The following is a 20,779-nucleotide window of genomic DNA, read 5'->3' on the forward strand; positions in this document are numbered from 1 at the left end:
GGACCTTGTATTAAATATAATACTTTAGATGTGGTTTAACTAGTATAGGGTTGGGGGGGATGTGCCTTCTTTAAATTTGAATACTATACCCCTCTTAATGCCCATAAGTATACTCATCAAGAAAGAGCTGGGGCAGCTAGGTGACACAATGGATAGAGCACTGGCCCTGGAGTCAGGAGGACCTGAGTTCAAAAACTGGCCTCAGACACTAAATAATGACCTAGCTGTGTGGCCTTGGGCAAGCCACTTAACCCCTATTGTCTTGCAAAAACTTAAAAAAAACAAAAACAAAAAATAAAAAGAGTTATTGGGGCAGCTAGGTGGTACAATGGATAGAGCACCCACCCTGGAGTCAGGAGGACCTGAATTCAAATTTGACCTCAGACACTTAATGATTGCCTACCTGTGTGACCTTGGACAAGCCACTTAACCCCATTGCCTTAAATAAATAAAATTAAAAAAAAAGAAAAAGAGTTATTTCATTCTTTATCCTTGTTTTCCCTAGTTGCTTCCACAGTGTCTGACATATAGGAGATTACTTGTTTGATTGATTGATCAATGTTGTTTTAGACGGTGGTAGCTCTTAGGGATAATTTTACAATGTTAACCAGCAATTCACTGAAGTGCCTAGATCTTTTGCACAGATTGTTATATAATTCTATCTCTCCTGTCTTTTATTAGTGACATTGTTTTTCTTTACAAGTACAACATGGTTCCAAAATCTTAGTGCAACTTTTTTTTTTACTTTTGTAATATTTTTATTTTTATACATGGACACTAAAATGATCCAGTCATGCAGTGTTCATCTTAAACATTCTGCATCTCTTTCCCAATTTTGTAACTAAGGATCTTATTCCAGTCAATCTTAGTGCGTGTAACTGGCAACTGTCAACGTAAGGCTTTGAAAGTAGTGTCCGACATAGTCTGGTAATTCTCACTGATGGCAGTCTGATATTCATTTTCTGCTGCTTCTACAATCTTAATAAATTCTTTTGCTGTTTGGGCTTCATTAGACACTGTTAGAGATTCTTGTATGTCTTTATGGCTCACTAGTTGAACATTGCCGTCTTCATAATAGTGAACCTGAATTTTCAATATACCAACCACCTGTGTGGTAGAAGCAGTAATTGTAAACTTCCACTCTGATCTCCAACGACCATTCCAAAAGTTTTTTGCTTGAAACTGATGACTTTCTATGCATGCAATAATGGTTTGCTGTCCATCTATAGTTTTACCATAAACTATGCAGACCCCATTAGGGTAATGTTCCTTTACATAGGCTCTCATGGCAATTTCCACTGCATGTCTCCAAGCTTCAATGGCATTTTCACCTTCATAGGGCCTGGGGTCAGTAGCTTCCTTTCTTAAATGATCAAATTTGAAAGAGACTCTATTTTTGGGATCCAGAAATTTTCCATTTCCTAAATCACCATGCTCTGTTATTAATACCTGTTCTTCATAACCATCAGTTTTTACTGGAGTAAACTGGTCCAAGTTATACTGTGCAAATGCATGAGCTGCCCCTTCCCTAAGAAGATTATCATTATTAAGCAGTAATCGAACATCATTAAATACTTCATTAAATTCTCCTGGGGGGGCATGGATGATGAATTTTGCTGCTATGTGCACCTTCTCCTCATCTGACAACTGCTTTGACACCACATTTCCCACCTCCAACACTTTGCCCTGGCTGTTTCCATACCTAGAATAATGTTCCTCTTAATCTCTGTCTCTTAAAATTCCCTAGCTTGTTTCAGGACATATCTTAAATATCTCCTTCTACAGGAAGCCTTTTCCATTCAGACTCTTCATGATTGCATTTTAGTTTTCTTAAGAGAGATAATGAAGTGATTCGTTTTTTTCTTTCTCTAGTTCATTATACAGATGAGGAAACTGAAGGTTTCAGTTAAGTGACTTTCAAGGTTAAGTGACTTTCACGGATTTGAACCCATAAAGACTAGTCTTCCTGACTCCAGACCCAGCACTCTATCCACGGCACCACCAACTGCCCCTCCTCTAGGATTACATTTTACCTACTCTGTATGAAACTTGTGTGTATGCATATATATATAATATATATATATATATTATATATATATATGTATATGTATATGTATATACATGTATATATATATATATATACATACATATTTACATATTGTCTTTTTGACTGGAAGATAAATAAGTTTCTTAAGGACAAGGAGGAGAGTTTTTTTTTTTTTACCTTTACTTATCTCTTCAAAGCTTGGCATGGTGCCTGATACACATGTTTCTTGTGTTTGTTGATTGATCAGTTTATAGACCTTTACCCAAGTGCTCCAATGTTCTCCTTTAATAAATGTCACACAACACAGGGTCAAGCAAAAACCTGTGGCACTCCATTGGAGACACTGTCTCAGCTAACCCAAATATTTTATATGATTTGCTACCCTATCTTAGAGCTCTGTCTCTATTGCAGAGGCATCATAGTACAGTAGGATGAATTTTAGATTCTGCCCATGCTATTTGCTACTTGTTTAATATTGGGCAAGCAACTTAACCTCTCCTGGTCTCAGTTTCTTTATCTGTAAAATGAAGATATTTGAACCAGGTCATCTTTCTAAGGTAGCTTCCACTGGACTAAACACTGAAGATAAGAAGAAAGGCAAAGGCAAATAGTATAAGGTGCTCTCATGGAGTTCACAATTTCACAGGGAAAGCAACATACAAACAACTATGTACAAACCAGCTACAGTATGAACTGAAAATAATCAATAGAGGGAAGACACTATAATTCTTTGGGGAAGAAAGTGCCTAAGGCCACAAACTCCAGTCCTCCTGACTTCAGGGCTGGTCCTCTATCCACTGTGTCACATATCTGCCCTAGAAGGTACTAGAATTAAGAGGGATTGGGAAAGGCTTCCTTTTGAAGGTGGGATTTTATCTGGGACTTGAAGGGAGCCAGGGAAGCTAGAAGGCAGAGACAAGGAGGAAAAGCATTCTGGGCACGAAAGACAGAAAAATAACCAGAGCTGAGAGATGGAGGGTTTTGTTTGTGAAACTGTAAGGAGACCAGTGTCATTAGATTGAAAAGTACAGCAAAAGCAGTAATTAGAAGAAAATTTATATCTTTAAATGTTTATCTAAATAAAATAGAAAATGAGCAATGAACTGGGTATGTAATTTAAAAAATACTAGAAAAAGAACAAATTAAAAATCCCTAATTAAACATAAAATTGGAAATTCTAAAAATTAAAGGAGGGATTAATAAAACTGAATGTAAAAAAATCCATTGAATTAATAAATAAAACAAGGAGTTGATTGGGGGGAACCACAACAAATAGACAAACTTTTAGTTAATTTGATTAAAAAAGAGAGAAGAAAACCAAGTCACTAGTACTGAAAAAGAAGAGTCAATCTTAAAATGAAATTAAAGAATACTGCAGGGGAACAGAGAATAGTGTAAGATGCAAAAAAGAATGGAAAAGTGGGAGGAAAGGATTGGTTATGTAGGGCTCTGAACGTCAAACAGAATTTTTGTATTTGATTCCAGAGGTGATAGGGAATCAACCAAAAAGCACCTGTGCTAAACACTGTTCAATACTATGGATATAAAATTAAAAAAAAATGAAGCAATCCCTGCTTCATAGGATCTAAAATTCTAATGGTAGCTATTTACCTATTTAAATATATACAAACTATATATGCAAAATTAAACCAAAGTAATCACTCAATCCAAATTCAATGTCATCATCCCTAGGCCACCTCTTATAGGTTATCTCCTCTGGAGAAAGTTGTCCAGTTAACTCCGTATGCAGAGTCAAAGATTCTTTGCCTGTGCTGTGTCCTCATACCCCTCTGTGATTCATCAAGGTGCTCTGTGAGTAGCAAATGATTGTGACTGAAATGAATCACCCCATCACCTCATCATCCCAACAGGTGTTGCTCACAAACTGGTAGGCCTCCCAGTCTCTGTTACCTGATAGGGTGTCATATCTTTCATCATTCAACTATCTAATCCTTTCCAGATTATCTGGGAGGACTTTGTCTCCTGGCTGCCATTTCCAACAGGTAACCCAAACACCATATACTGTTCCTTGTTCCTCCCTGCTCCCTTTGTGTTTGAAGTTATCTCTGGGAGATGGGCATCATTTGACCTCTCCCTCAGTCTTGTGACACATTGGTCATTCATTCTTCTATTCTCCTCTGAATGTCTGTTACAATAGAAAATAGGTTAGATTTGGAGTGAGAGGACCTAAGTTCAAATCACATCTCTGTTACTTAACCCCTGGGTGATCTTGGGCCTCACAGGTCTTGCTGCAACTCAGTTTCCTTATAGGGGAAATGGAAGTTAGACTAAATGGTCCCTGAGATCCTTTCTAATTCATAGTTATACTCCCAAGACTCCAAAGAACCAGTCAGTGGAGCTAATGATGATCATGATGATGATGAATTGATAGGATCTGAGTCTGGATTTTATAGGGAACTCCCAGATGAGGAAATTCCCTCCATCAATTCAGGTCTGCACCTTCTCTGTAATTTCTAGTTTTAGGAAAATTTCTAGAGTAGAAATATCAAACTTGTTGTAGATGGCCAAAAACATAAAAATACAATACAACATAATGTTTCTAGGTCAACATGCAGTAGTCAGGGAGCCATTTCTATCTGAGATGGATACTGAACACTGAAAAGTTAAATACACATCCTTGAATTGCCCAGGTAGTAAGAGTCAGAGTTAGAGTTAGAACTTGAACTCAGGTCTTTCTGACTCCAAAGTCAGCTCTCTTAGCCACTTTGTCAAGTCTACTTCTTCCATATTAAAAAATAGTTGATGGATGTATCTGTGTTTTACACACACACGCGCGCACACACACACACACACACACACACACACACATATATGTTAAGACAGAAAAGAAGGATAGAGAGCACTTTAAGGTATTCAAAGTGCTTTACAGATATATTCTCTTCTGTTCCCTACAAAAACCCTATGAAGTAGATGCTATTCATTTTTATGTCTACACTTGTGATTTCTTTGGTATGGGAGTCCTGATGAAGAATTTCCCTTTACCAAAAAGGATTGGCACCTGTTCTGCAAATTCTAGCCATAAAAAGTTGCCTAGACCACATGCCTTTGTACATCACACCAACTCAGACTCCAAGCATATACCTGGAATGCTCTCTTTCCTTAACTCCATCCCTTGGTTTCAGGTCTCAGCTAAGAGCTCATCTTTTTTTTTTTTTTTTTTTGCAAGGCATTAAGTGGCTTGCCCAAAGCCACACAGTTAGGTAATTATTAAGTGTCTTGAGGCTGGATTTGAACTCAGGTACTCCTGACTCCAGGGTTGGTGCTCTATCTACTGTGTCACCTAGCTGCCCCAAGAGCTCATCTTCTGGAAGAAATCTTTTCTGATCCCCTTAATGCTAGCACTGTCCCTCTGAGATTAGTATCTTCAATTTATTTTCCCTCTTATCTCTACTTGTTTGGTAAGTGTCACAGTGGATAGATTCCAACCTTGGAGTCAGGAAGACCTGAGTTCAAATCTGAACTCAAACATTTACAAACTAGGTGACCCTACGCAAGTCACTTCACCCTATATGCCTCAGTTTCCTCATGTGTAAAATGAGTTGGAGAAGGAAATGATCAACCACTCCACAGTCTATGCCAAGAAAACTCCAAATGGAGTCATGAAGAGTTGGATTTGACTGAATAACAACAGTAATAAATACATAAATATAAAAATGTATATACATATATCATTTTTGTGCCACCTACATTTTCCAATATAGATATCTTTTATAACCAAAAAAATTAATGAGAAAAAGGAAACAATTCAGCAAAACTAACAAACTCAACTGAATTTGACATTGCACAAAGTATTCCACCCTCTTCAGAGAAGAGAGGGAAATAAATTCTCCTCTCTCTCTTCTTTGAGGCCAAGCTTGGTCATTATAATTTCACTATTTTTCACTTTCTAAAAAAAAATTTATGCTGCTGTAGTAGTGGTGCATAGTTTTCTTGGTTTTGCTTTGCATTACTCCTCCCATGCTTATGTTAACCATTTCTGATATTGTTATTGTTTGGTCATGTCTGATTCTTCATGTTATCATTTTGGGGCTTTTTTGGCAAAGGTACTAGAGTGGTTTGCCATTTCTTTCTCCAGTTCATTTTATAGATGATGAAACTGAGGCAAGCAGGGTTAAGTGACTTGCTCAGGGTCTCATCCAGTTAATAAGGGTCTGAGGCCAGATTTGAATTCAGGAGGATTAGTCTTCCTGAATCCAGGTTTGGCACTCTAGCCATTGCACCAACTAACTGCAAACACCATTTCATATAATATTACATTACATTTATAACTTGTTTGACCATTCCTCAATACACAGGCAGCTACTTTGTTTCTAGTTCTTTACTAATACAAAAGGTGGTGCTATAAATATGGATGTACAATGGTACCTAGTCCCAGCAGTGGAATCTCTTGATCAAAAAAGTATGAACCTTTTAGTCACTTTCTTATTGTAATTACAAATGATTTTCCAGAATGGCTAGACGTATTAACAGGTCCTCCAATATAGGCTATTCCTATATTTAAATCATCTTTGCTAATTTGCTGGGTATGAGATGAAACCTCAGAGTTATTTTGATTTGCATTTCCTTATTATTAGTGATTTGGAGCAATCTTTCATATGGTTATTAATAGTCTGTAATTACTTTGAGAACTGTTTGCTCATATACTTCAACCACTTATCTATTGGGAATGGATTTTGTTCTTTTTTTATTTGATGCAACTCAATTATTAAGATTTTCCTTAAAAACAACCTTTAATATTCATTTTTTTTAAATTGTGAGTTTCAAATTTTTCCCTCCATCCCCTCCCCCATCATTGAGAATGCAAGAAATTTTATATAGGTTATGCATGGACAGTCATGTAAAACATTTAACATTAGTCATATTGTGAAAGAAAGTATAGATAAAAAACAAGAAAAGTAAGAGCAACAAAAAGCATGCTTTGAGATGAATTCAGATTCAATCGGTTTTTTCTCTGGAGGTGAATAACATTTCTCATCAAAAATCTTTTGGAATTGTCTTAGATAGTTGCATTGCTGAAGATAGCAAAATCATTCAAAATTGTTCATCATACAATATTGTGTTCTGCTCACTTCACTTTGCATCATATAAGTTTCCCAAGTTTTTCTGAAAGCATCCTGCTTGTCATTTCATGTAACATAATGGTATTCCATCACAATCACATACCACTTGTTTAGCCATTCCCCAATCGATGAGCAGAAGACACTCTTTCTTTTTTGGGGTAAGTTTTAAAATTTGATTTTAAGTTTAAATGCAAAACAAAAAAAGAAAGAACATTGCCATGTACACAGCAGAACACAGAGAGAATTCAATATAAAATAATAAATTTCTATTTCAAGAAAATCTATTTAATTAATACTACACAGTGTTTTCAAAGTTATCCAGCTTTTTTATATTTCTAAGTTTTCCTTTTTTCTCTGCTATGCTCTTTTTTACTTTATAGAATGCTATGTCTTAAACATGCTATCTCTGAGCCACTGCTCTGTACTTGATACCCTGATAGTTATAAAGGCATGATTGCTGCCTGTAGGAAGCTTATTGTCTAGGACAAAGTACCAGATAGATACAAAAGAAATAGAGAAAATAACAGACATACAAAAGGAACAAATAAATAGCAACACAACTAAGACCAGGGTGGTACAATATGGAGACTAGAGTGATGGGCTTGGAATCCGAAAAGTTTTGGCTCAAGTCTCTGAAACATACTAGATGTGTGACCTTGAGCAAGTCACTGAACCTCTATGTGCTTTCGGCAGTTCCCTACAACTTATCTTCTCAGTCACAGAAGGATCTGGCTCTGAATTCCAATAATCATAATTCCTTTCTCCAATGAGATCCTTTTTGTATTCCAGGGCTAAATCTGAAATGCTATTGGAATCTAGAGAAGGAGGGAGACTTTCTGGAGGAGTTGGGGTTCAAAATGAATCTGGAAGGATGAGAATCAGTGCAGTGGAGTGAGAAGATCTGGATTCTAATCTCGAATTTTCCACTCACTTACTCGTGTCTTAGTGGGTGGGTCACATCAGTTACTGAATCATAGAATCACAAAATTTGAATTGGAGGAGTCTTTAGCAACCACCTGGTTCAACCCCCACAGGAAGGCATTTTCACTATCATGGACCTGACAAAAAGTCATCCAGCCCTTTGCTTGAAGCCCTGGAAGGGGATGGGGGAACAGGGAAAATGTATCACCTCTTAAGGCAGTGTATCTCACTTTTGGATAGCTCCAATTTGCTAAGTTAGCCAGTCTAAAGTTGCTGCTTTGCCATATCTCCCTATTATTTCTGATTCTGCCATCTATGGACAAATGTCCTCCTCCTTCCTTTCAAGCTTTTCAAACACTTTAATATAGCTATCATGTACCTCCTTGAAGTTTCTCTTCTCTAGACTAAATCCCTTGAATCAAATCCCAGCTAGATGGCATAGCAAATGGAATATTAGATCTGGATTTAGGATGAGCCGAGTTCAAATTCAACCTCAGATATTTACTGGTTGTACAATCCTGGGCAAGTCACTTATCATCTGCCTCAGTTTCCTCACCTATAGAAAAGGGATTAATGATAGCATCCTCCTTCCAGAGTTGTAGTGAGGATAAAAGATAATCTATATAAAGTATTTTTCAAACCTTTAAAACTACTAGTTATTATTATCATTAATAGTGAAGGCAAAGGATATATTTATAAAGTATATATATATATATATATACATATATATGTATATATATATATATATATATATATATATATATATATATATATGGGGCTGCTAGGTGGCACAGTGGGTAGAACACTGGCCCTGGAGTCAGGAGTACCTGAATTCAAATCTGACCTCAGACACTTAATAATTACCTAGCTGTGTGGCCTTGGGCAAGCCACTTGCAAAAAAAAAAACCCTAAAACTAAAAAACTAAAAAAAACCCCCAAGTATATATACTTTGCAAACCTTCTTAAATGCCAAATATGATTCTTCTTCTTATTTGACATATATGCAAGGTTCTTCATTATCCTTTTTACTTTCCACTGTATAGTCTCCATTTTATCAGTGTCCTTAAACTATGGTGCCCAGAAGTGAACACAACACTCCAGAGGAATACTAATAACAGTAGAGTCCATTGGGATTATCACGTACCTAATTCCTCTTTTCCATGTCCCTCTTAATGCAGCCCAATATTTCATCAACATTTTTGGCTACCATTAACATGGTCATCGACACTATTGATCCACATTGACTTTTCAGTCCATTAAAACACTTATGTTTTTCTCCGAACAACATGGTTGGCTAACCATGCCTCCCATTTCTTATATTTTTGAAGTTGATTTTTTGTTTCCAAGTAGAGAGAGAAAGAAAGAAAGATAGATTTGTTTGTTGTTGTTTTAATGAAGCCATGCTGGATCTTTGCTGTCACTGATCCTGAGATGTTCATCAATCATTTCTTGACTGATCTCTAGAATTTTCTCAGACATGAAAATCAAACTCTCTGGCCTCCAGTTTGCAGACTCTGTTCTTTTGCCTTTTTTTTATAAGCCAGGGCATATGATCTTCTTCAGCCTTGTGGTAGCCTGCCCATTTTCCATGATCTTCCAAATATCACTGGCCATAGCTCAGCAATCCATCTGCCAGTTCTTTCAGAAGCTGAGAATGCAAATAATTTTGGCCAAATGATTTGAAGTCATCAAGGGCAACTAAGTGCTTTCTAACTGTTTTAGTTCTGTCATTTCCTTTGCAGAGAAAAGCAAAGTAAAATCCTAACTGAGCAGCTCTGCCATCCCCCTGTTGTCAATTATCTTTGTCCCAAGCAAAAATCTCCCTTGTGTGTTCTTCCTCTTCCGTTCCACTATAATCTGAAAGCTCTTTACTTCCCTTGACAGGTTCAGTTCTTTCTGAGTTTTGGCATTTCCAATTGGAATTTGATTTGCCAAGCTCTTATTTTCATCTTATGTGATTTGGCTTTGCTTCCATCTTTTGTATATTTCTTTTTAAAATCCCAATTCCCAGTGCATCAACATTGATCTCTTCAGGTAACCATTTCCCCTCTCATTGGAATTGCTTTTCGTGATGCTTTCAGAATGTTATTTTTTGAGCCTCTCCCATTCTTTTATTCTGTTTTTTCTTTGAAATCTGTTTTTCCAAAATTTAAGGTACATATAAGACTAAATTCAGATTTCCTCAGGTCTCAGTAAAATGAAGGTGTTGGGCTAGATTAGATTATTTTTTTGTTTGTTTTTGCAAGACAATGGGGTTAAGTGATTTGTCCAAGGATTAGATTCAATTCTAAAGAAGTTATCGGGGTGGCTAGGTGGCATAGTGGATAAGGCTCTGGCCCTGGAGTCAGGAGTACCTGGATTCAAATCCGGTCTCAGACACTTAATAATTACCTAGCTGTGTGGCCTTGGGCAAGCCACTTAACCCCCGTTTGCCTTACAAAAACCTAAAAAAAAAAAAAAGAAGTTATCTGCTTTCTAAGATTCTTTCCAGATTTAAATATTATCATCCAAGATGAAAATGATATAATGGGGAGAAAAAAACATTAGTTCTGGAGGTTAAAGATTTTACTTGTATCCTGCCATTCACTGAGACAGCCAGGTGGCACAGTGGATGAAGTGCTGAGTCTGGTGAATTCAAATCTTGCTGAGATTTATATTTAGTCATGTGCTCTTGGACAAGTCACTTAACCTCTATTTGCCTCAGTTTCCTCACATGTAAAGTGGAAATAATAAGGTACCTACTGCTCAGAGTTATTGTGAAGATCAAATTGAATAATATTTGTAGAGTGTCTGGAGCTATGTAAGTTTTAGCTATTATTACTATTATTACTATTATTATTATTATTATTATTATTACCCAAAGGATATAATGCTGGACCTGGTATCAGGAAGAACTGAGTTCAAATCTAGCCTGAGATACTTACTAACTATGTAAACTTGGGCAAATTACTTCAGTCTCTGTTTCCTTTGCTGTAAATGGGAATAATAACAGAACCTATCTCCCAGAGTTTGTTGTGAGGATGAAATGAGATAATATTTGTAAAGTGTCTGGCACACTGTATGAACTAAATAAATACAATTATTCTTCTTTCCAATATGACCAGGGAAAATCACTTAACCTCCCTGGACCTCAGTTTTCTCATATGTAAAATGAAATCATTGATCTTGATAGACCCAGAAATTCCTTCTGCCTCTAAATCTCTAATCCATGTTAATAATTTGGTGATTAAAGAAGTGGAGAAGAAAGGAAGGAGGAGCTACAAAAGATAATATCCAGGGTTTGGAGTGATCAAAGATCAGTTTCCCCAGCTTCTAACTGATTGATTATCTAGCTGAACCTCCTCCTTTGCTTATTTCCTCTGGGAAATCCCTTCCTCCCAAGCACTCACATCAGCTAGATCTCCCAAGCCCCTTCCCCTGCTTGTGCACTATTAGGGTTTTATAGTGTAACCTGTGGCCAGCAGGGGCCGCCCAGCTCCTGAAAGTCCCAAGATGAAGATGTCCTTCCAAACAGAAGAAGACCATGCTAATATATGAGTGATGATATGACATGCACGTTATGGTGATTATAGTGACGGGATATTCGTGCAAAGACATCCTCCTCCTTGCTTTTTTCCAAATCTGTCTTCATCCCATGATCTGATCTGGTAGGAGAGAGGACTTCTGGTGATGGTCTGGACACAGAAGACCTTTCACAGGGATCATGTTATTGAGGCCCACAATTTACTATAATGCCAGGAGGACACTGATATGGCAATTTTATGGTGACAGACTTATGACAATATGATAAAATAGCCTATCTTTTGATGCTCTATTGTAGTCCTTAGTCCATTAGTCTGTGACTTGGTTGGGGCTTGAGCAGTGAAAAGATACCTTCCTCTCACTCCAAGACCTTGATATCCAAGGTGGACACCACTCTACTCTGAGTCTTTCTGGGTCCTGAGGGCCAAGACCAAAGGTACCAACTCCCAAAGATCAGAGTTAGAAGGCCATGCAGGGAAGAAAAATAATGTTGCATCAATTTAAATCAAAGGACTTGGCCCAGACTACTTGTATGAAAGGAGCAAATCACTAAAGGGACTGGACATTCTAGTTCTGGAGAAGTCTGATAATCCTAGAGAGAGGAGCTAGGTGGTATCATAGTACAAAAAATGACAGATCTGAAGTCAGGAAGACTCATCTTCATGAGTTCAAACCTGGTCTCAGATGCTTATTAGCCATGTGACCCTGGACAAGTCATTTAGCCCTGGGCCTCATTTTCCTTGTATGAAAAATGAACTAGAGAAGGAAATGTATCTTTGCCAAGAAAACCCCCAATAAGGTCATGAAGAGTCAGATACAACTGAACAACAATTCTAAGATCTATGAGTTCGGTTTTCCCATCTGATCTAGATGGCCTCAGAAGTCTCTCTTGTCTCTAAACTTATGATTCTTTCTTTCTATTTTTCAGTCCCTTGGAAGAGAAAAAGAAAAGGAAAGGTCTGTTTTTTGAGGTTAGGGATTGAAAGGAAAGATGAGAGATTGGAGAGAGGTGCAATCACAAATTGTAAAATTTGGTCTAATTACCCTCTAAGAGTAAGTCACTTGCTTAACATACAACCAGTGAGTGACAGGGTAAGAATTTGAACACAAGTCCTCTGGAATCCAGACCTATTTCCTTCTAGCTCCAACAAGACTGGATGATCCTATCCTCTTCTACCTCTGGGGCCTCTCCTCTCCTCTCCCTTTTCTACTGACACACAGAAACTTTACTTCCACCTCCCATCCCTTAGAGTTTAGTTTTGGAGAGATGTTGACCCAGGCAGAAATCCTTTCCTTAGTATTCCAGTTAAAGCCTCAGTGCCTCCGTTCCTCCCCACCCCAAGCCACTCAGTTTCTCCCTCAGTATTCAGAGTCTTGGACCTAGGGAACAGGAAATGGAGCCAATCTGGGAAAGATTTTTCCCCTTCTCCTCTAGACCCTTCCTTCAACCCCCAAGCTTCAGTCGCTCTCTTACCATCTCTTATTAAGGGGCGGGGGGTGTGAAGAAACAGCTTGGGAAGAGAGAACCTGAGAACCAGAACCTTTGCCTAAGGGCCCTGGAGTCTCCTTCTCTACCTTGGGCCTGCCAAGTCTTAGGTCAACCCTGCCAAGGGTCACAAGGAGTGAACAGGACAGGATGACTTTGGGATCAGGCCCAACTTGTACCCAGGACTTGGTAAATGCCAGCCTTGCCAACTTGCTCCTTTGGGTTTTTTGACAAATGAGCTGTGACCCTTGGCTCTAAGCCCAGTGGGCAGTGCTCCCTCCTCCCTACTCCACCCTCATACACTCCCTCCAGCCCAATTGGTTGGAACAGAGGGGCTGGCCCAGGGTGGCATCCAGGCTGGAGGATGACTGTCTTCATTAGAATGCCCTGCTCACGCCCCACCCCCAAAATCTGACCTGAATTTTGGATTGAGTAGTTGGAACATCAAGAGACTAGATCAAGCAGCCTCTAGCCCTAAGGCACAGGTCCTAGCTGGCCAGGGCTCCGGGGATCTCAGTACACTCTATAATCAGGAAACAGGGATATGAACCATTTCTACTAGGAAGTTAAGTACAGTCTGAGGGCCTGTGCATCCTTGGAGAAAGTTTCCAGCTCCACAGAAGGGCCTTGCCCTGAGTGACCCACCAGCACTCTGAAACGTGACCCCCTTGGAACACATTCCCACCCAAATCCTCCCCTGCCCCCATAGTTTAGAATGGCCTAAGCTGGAGGTATTTCTGTCTGGGTCTCTAGGCTATCTGTCACCTGATCCTCTGGCCCCAGCCACTATATAGGGGAAAGGGCTGGCCAATTACCTTTCAGGACACAGTATCCTTCCCATGTAGAGGGAGGGGACCAAGCCAGTCCAAGTGAGCTAGGGCCCAGGTAGGCTAATCCAGGAATCCATCTGTCTGCGTTGTGTCCTTCCCAGTCACCTTCCACTCAAGAACACTTTGTGGAAGCAGTTTATTTCCCCTGAGCTGCTTCACCCTTCCCAAGAGAATATGAGAATCGCAGAGAACCCTGGGTTGTTACAAAAGCAAGGAATTACCCAACACCTCCTCTTTTAATACACAGGTAACTTGTACTTGGGAAGCTATGTGGAATGGCAGATAGAGTCCTAAACCTGGAGTCAGCAAGAGTTAGCTGTGTAGTAGCTATGTGACCCTGGGCAAGTCACTTAACTCCATTTGCCTCAGTTTCCTCATCTATAAAATGAGCTAGAAAAGGAAATGGCAAACCACTCCAGTATGTTTGCCAAGAAAAACCCCAAATGGGGCCACAAAGAGTCTGAAATGACTGAAAACTAGCAATTTGGGCTTAAAAGATGAAAACATGGACTGGCCTTTGCCCTCCATTTGGTACCATATAACTGAGGAAGATCCCCCCCCCCCAAGCAGGCCCAAGAACTCTCTTAACTTCTGCAAGGGGGGAGTTTCATTTTATCAACTTTTCTCCACTGTCATTTTGGAATGTTACAGGATGTTCTGGAATATTTCTTTTGTGGCCAACTCCTGTTGCAAGATGTCCTATAACCTAAAGCAACATCTCATAACATAATCCCTTGACCCCAGGCTTGCATTCTATCTTAATAGAAGAGACCTCAGCTTATATCCATTTCAGAGGTTCCCAAACTTTTGGTGAACAAGGATCCCTTTAAAAAATTATTTTCTTGTTGCTAACTTTTGGGAGTTTTTGCATCATCTCCATTTCCAAATATATTCTTCCTCCCTCCCCTAGTTAGAAAACCATTAGTGTAACAAAGATTTTAAAAGAAAAAAAAAACTATGGCAGCAAAACTAACAAACAAATACCCTATATAAAGTTAAGGTCAAATGGGGTATGGGATTTAGGTATAAAAGATGATACCACCTCTCAGCAGTTCAGAAAGCTAGGACAACTGTATTTGACTAGTTATGGACTATATTATCCCCAACCAGAGGAAGAAAAACAAAACAAAACACACAGAAAAAAAAATCAACCCTTCTAAATCTGATAAAGACTTTATAAAAATTATCTCTTATGTATCTCCTTCCCTTAATCCTAATTCCTTATGCCAAAAACTAATTTGTAAATATGTTTAATGTAAATATATATATGTATATATATATATATATTATATATATGTAAAATGCTAACCTGACTTTTTCCTTATGAGGGGAGGGAGGTGGAAAGGGGAGCAGTTTATGACCAAAGAAGAGCAAAGAGGACATTACAAAATATAAAATGTATTATTTTGATTACATTAAATTGACATTTTTTTAGACTTTTATTTAAGGGGCTAGGCAATTATTAAGTGTCTGAGGTCACATTTGAACTCAGGTCCTCCTGACCCCAGGGCCCATGTTCTATCCACTGTGCCTCCGATTACATTAGATTGAAAAGTTTTTGCACAGATAAAACCATTGCAACCAAGAGTAAAAGGTATGCAGTAAATTGGGGAAAAAATTTTACAACTAATATTTCTGATAAAGGACTCATTTCTAAAATATATAGAAACTGAGTCAAATTTATAAGAATATAAGGCATTCCCCAATTGATAAATGATCAAAGAATATGAACAGGCAGTTCCCAGATAAATAAATTAGAATTATTTGTAGTCATATAAAAAATGCTCTGAATCATTTTTGATTAGAGAAATGCAATTTAAGCAAATCTGAGGTATGACCTCACACCCATCAGATTGACCAATATTCAGTCAATGGTTAAACAAATTATGGTATATAAATATGATGGAGTGCTATTCTTTAAGACATCATGAAGGGGGGTCGGCTAGGTGGTGCAGTAGATAGAGCACTGGCCCTGGAGTCAGGAGTACCTGAGTTCAAATCTAGTCTCAGACACTTAATAATGACCTAGCTGTGTAGCTTTGGGCAAGTCACTTAACCCCATTTGCCTTGCAAAAACCTAAGGAAAAAAAAGAAATCTTGAAGGATGGGACTTCAGAAAATCCTGGAAAGATTTGCAAGAACTGTTGCTTAGTGAAGTGAGCAGAACCAGAAGAACATTGTAAACCCTTACAGCAACATTGTGTGATGATCAGTTATGATGGGCTTGCTCATCTCAGTAGTAAAATAGTATTTCCCTGCCATAGTCCTCTACTTCTGCAAAGAAGAAAGAGAGGTGTTTTTTCTCAATTCTTATTTGGGGCTAACACATTTCCTTGGTTTTGTTCTTTCTATTTATACAGTTGTACTCATCCTATAACGTTGTTTTCCTGGTTCTATTTATTTCACTCTACATTCATTTATATGAGCCTTCCCATTCTTCTTTGAATTATTCATAGGCAACTTTTCTTATGGCCTTACCCATACTACATTATTACATCACATTCATGTATGACAATTTAGTCACTGTACAATCATCGGGATCTTTTTTTTCCAGTTCTTTCCTAACATTGAAAGTGCTGTCATGAATATTTGGATGCATCTATGGGACCTCTCTGCCTTTAACCTCTTGGAGGTACATGACTAGCAATAGGATTATAGAGTTAAAGGATACAGACGTTTTTAGTAGCTTTTTTATTTTTATTTATTCATTTATTTATTTAGGGTTTTTTTTTTGCAAGACAATGGGGTTAAGTGGCTTGCCCAAGGCCACACAGCTAGGTAATCATGAAGTGTCTGAGGTCACGTTTGAACTCAGGTCCTCCTGACTCCAGGGCTGATGCTCTATCCACTGTGCAACCTAGCTGCCCCATTTAGTGGCTTTTTAAAAAACTCATAATTCCAAATTGCTTTCCAGAGTGGTTGGATTAATTCATAGACCCATGAACAGGGTTTCTACAGCCCTGTTAACAAGGACTATTCCACTCTTTTGTCATTTTTGTCAATTTGCCAAACATGACATGAAACTTTTGACTTACCTTAATTTGCATTTCAGTTATTTTTAATAACTAAGAGCATTCTTTCATGTGATTGTTTTGTTTGCAATTCTTCTTTTAAGAAATGTTTGTACATGGGACTGCTAGGTGGTGCAGTGCATAGAGCACCAGCCGTGGAGTCAGGAGGACCTGAGTTCAAATTTGACCTCAGACACTTCATGATTACCTAGCTGTGTGGCCTTAGGCAAGCCACTTAACCCCATTTGCCTTGCAAAAACCTAAAAAAAAAAAAAGAAAAGAAATGTTTGTACAGACCACTTACCTTTTGGGGAATGACTTTTGGTCTTTTATATTTCTGATATTTGTATAGCTTGGATATTGACTGTTATCAAAGATGCTTGATGGAAAAAGGAGTCATTTTAAAGCCAAAATTTAAAGCCAAAATGATAATACTTGTCATAGTCACATAATACTTTAATGTTTGTAAAGTGATTTGTTTACATTTTCTTATTGGTCTGACTGTGGAAAGTTAACAGAATGAAAGGAAAGAAAAAGTGGAAGCATCAATAAATCTTCTCAAGGAATTTAATTACAAAAGGGAAGAGACATAAAGGATAACAGCCAAGAAAATGCAGGGAAGCGGAAAGATAGAGTGAAGACTTTTTTGGGATAGGAAGACATAGACATGTCGGTGGTCAGTAGAGAAGCAGCCAACAGAAAGGGAGCATCTTGCACAATGGCTGACCCAACATAGACACTTGGTTGTTCTATTAAATCATGTCATATTCTATTCTATTTTACTCTGTTGTGTTTCCCTTGTTCCTTCATGTTCAGTTCAGATCTTTGTTCTATGTTCAATGTGATGTGTTTTATACTGTTCTAGAGGTTCTTGGTTTCTCACCATAAACATATGTCTTCTGGGGAGCTAGATGATCTAGAAGTTGGAAAGGAGGATAAAAATTACTTGCACAGAGATGGAGACGCATAGATGATAGGCAACACTTCATGTTTGTTTAAGTCAAAGGCATTTTGAATGAACGTAGACCACCAACTCAATTTAACTTAAGAAAACGACATGGCTGGTAAGAAAATGACTTTGATCTTAGATTTCATTAGAAGAAGGGTCTTAGTATCCCAAAACAGAAAAGTGATGGTGCTGTTACATACTATCCCAACCAGATCACAGTGAATTCATTGTGTTCATTTCTGGCCACTACATTTTTACAGGGACACTCTCAAGTTTCAACAAGTCCAAGCAATGTCCAGAAGGACAGTATGGCGAGAGAGAGAGAATCAGAGGTCAAGGGAGAATCAGTCAAAGGAACACCTGGGGAAGAGGAACCTGAAGAACAGAATTGAAGTGTATGAGATAGCTGTCCTCAGAGATTTAAAGGGTTAAGAAGGAGAAAGTGAGTCAGCTTGCTCAGTTTGGCCTCAGTTGGAAGAAAGTGGAACAATGAACTGGAGTTGCAAGAGACAGATTTCTTCTCCATGTAAGAGGAAACTCTCTGATAATCGAAGCTATTCAAACAAAGTTTGGCCTGCTTCCTACTCAGCAGAGCCTATTGGTTGGTCTCATTGACTCAAGTCTCTCCCCACTCCATTCCATTCTCAATCTGCCTATCAGACGGATCTTCCCAAATTTAGCAGAGGTCTGACCCCATCATTCTACAAACTCCAGTGGCTCCTTATTCACTTCAAGATCAATAGAAAACAGGCCATTCTATATTAAAACAAAACAAAACAACCTTTGTAACACACACACACACACATTCACAGGTGAACATGTTTCTTTCCACTCTCCATGTACATCACCATGAACTCTTTAATGCAGTGTCATTGACCTCTGTGCTGTTCCTCCACATCCAGGCATTTTCACAGGCTGTCCCTGATATCTGGATTGCTTTCCTTTTTCATTTCACCTACTGGCTTCCTTTTAATCCCCCATAAAACCTCACCTTATATAGGAAATTTTTCTCTTTTTGTTTTTTTTAAACAAGGCAATGGGGTTAAATGACTTGTCCAAGGTCACACAGCTAGGCAATTATTAAGTGTCTGGGTCCAGATTTCAACTCAGGTACTCCTGAATCCAGGGCTGGTGCTCTATCCACTGAGCCACCTGGCCACCCCTATAGGAAGTTATTCTCAACCCCCCCTTAATTCTAGTGAATTAATCCTAAACAATCTCAATTTTAGTGTCTTCTCTCTAGTACAATCAGAATTATTTCCAATTTATCCTATATACTGTTTGCTTGTATATAATTGTTAACGTGTTGGCTTCTCCATTAGATAGGGAACTCCATAAGAGTAGCAATTGTCTTTTGTTATTTTTTTCATCCTGACTGCTTAGCATAGTGTCTGGCACATAGTGGGCACTCAATAAATATTTAATGAGTAATCACTTATTAAGGATTTTGTAGAATGGGTTACTTTTCAGGGATTAGACTCTTGGGCAGGCAGTCAAACTATGAGGAGTTCTGAGGTCCCATCCCAAGCTGAAGAGGACCACTGAAGAGGAAGGTAGGTTGCACTTGGTAAGAGGAGGATAAGAAACAGATGAGGGAGAGAGAGAGAGAGAGAGAGAGAGAGAGAGAGAAGCAGTAGGAGGAGGAGGAGAGAGGAGACAGAGACAAATAGAAAGAGTCAAAGGTTGAACCTAGTCCATTGTGTCAGAGGTCAAGATCTGTCACATGGTCTAGATTTGCATTTCTGAACAAATAACCAGACAGATTCTATATCTTTCCTTTTTCTTTTTCTTCTTTTATATTTTTATCTCTAAGGCATATTGCAGTACACAGCTCAGCTGGCATCATAACTGATGTTGTAAATGCTTTATTTACTGATGGATTGAATAAGGGGAAATAGTGCAGCATGGACCAAGGGACAAGATGAAATCAAAATTTTTTGGAGATATAAGGGCACTTAGAGATTATAAAAATCCAACTTCCTAGACAGCAAGGTGGCCTAGTGGAGAAAACTTTAGATCTGGAGTTTAGAAAACCTGAATTCAAATTTGACCTCACACACACACACATTAACTGACTCTGTGTAAGTAGTTTAACCTCTCAGAACCTCTGTTTCCTCCTCAGGAAAAAATGGGGATGATAATAATAATTGTATCTTGGGCTATTATCATTGTTACAAGGAAAAATGAGATAATATTTGTAGAACAGCACAGTGTCTGGCAAACAGAAGGCACTTAATAAATGCTTGTTCCCTTCCTCTCTTTATAGAGAAGTAAACTGAGCCAGAGAAGATTGCTCAAAATTGCATGGTGAATTAGTAGTACAACCAGGATTAGAACCCAGATATCTTGTAAGACTCAAGAGTTCTCTGCAACCACACTAGATTATATTTTTTGATGTTGTTTAGTCATCTCAAACTCTTCAGGATCCCTATTTGAGATTTTCTTTTTTTATTATATAAATATATTATTTTTTCCCAATTATATACACTAGTACTTTCCACTTATCATGTTTTTTGGCAAGGTTTTGAATTTTACACATTTTCCTCCACCTTCCCTTCCCTCCCCCACCCACCACAAAAAGCAGTCTGATAATCTTTACATTGTTTCCATGCTATACACTGATCAAAATTGAATGTGTTGAGAGAAAAATCATATGGGATTTTCTTTTTAAAGGTACTTCAGTAGTTTGCCATTTCCTTCTCCAGTCCATTTCACAAATAAGGAAACCAAGGCAAACAGGATTAAATGACTGGCTGAGAATCATACAGATACTGAGGCCAGATTTGAACCCATGAACATGAATGAGTCATTGATTCCAAGCCTAGTGCTTTAACCACTGAACACCTAGACTAATATAATCTTTCCGCTGCATATTTTTAAAATTCATTGGGGTTTTCTTCATCTTCTTCTTCTTTTTGTTCCTGAGGCTGGA

The 20,779-nt window shown here is 38.3% G+C and overlaps 1 pseudogene; it reads right to left on the minus strand.

Moving 5' to 3' along the window:
- Window positions 1–751: 751 nt before the first annotated feature.
- On the minus strand, window positions 752–2,252 carry LOC141508205 (F-actin-capping protein subunit alpha-2 pseudogene; annotated as a pseudogene).
- Window positions 2,253–20,779: the final 18,527 nt, after the last annotated feature.

Source organism: Macrotis lagotis, chromosome 1 (genome assembly GCF_037893015.1).
Source record: "Macrotis lagotis isolate mMagLag1 chromosome 1, bilby.v1.9.chrom.fasta, whole genome shotgun sequence".
NCBI classification, from domain to species: domain Eukaryota; kingdom Metazoa; phylum Chordata; class Mammalia; order Peramelemorphia; family Peramelidae; genus Macrotis; species Macrotis lagotis.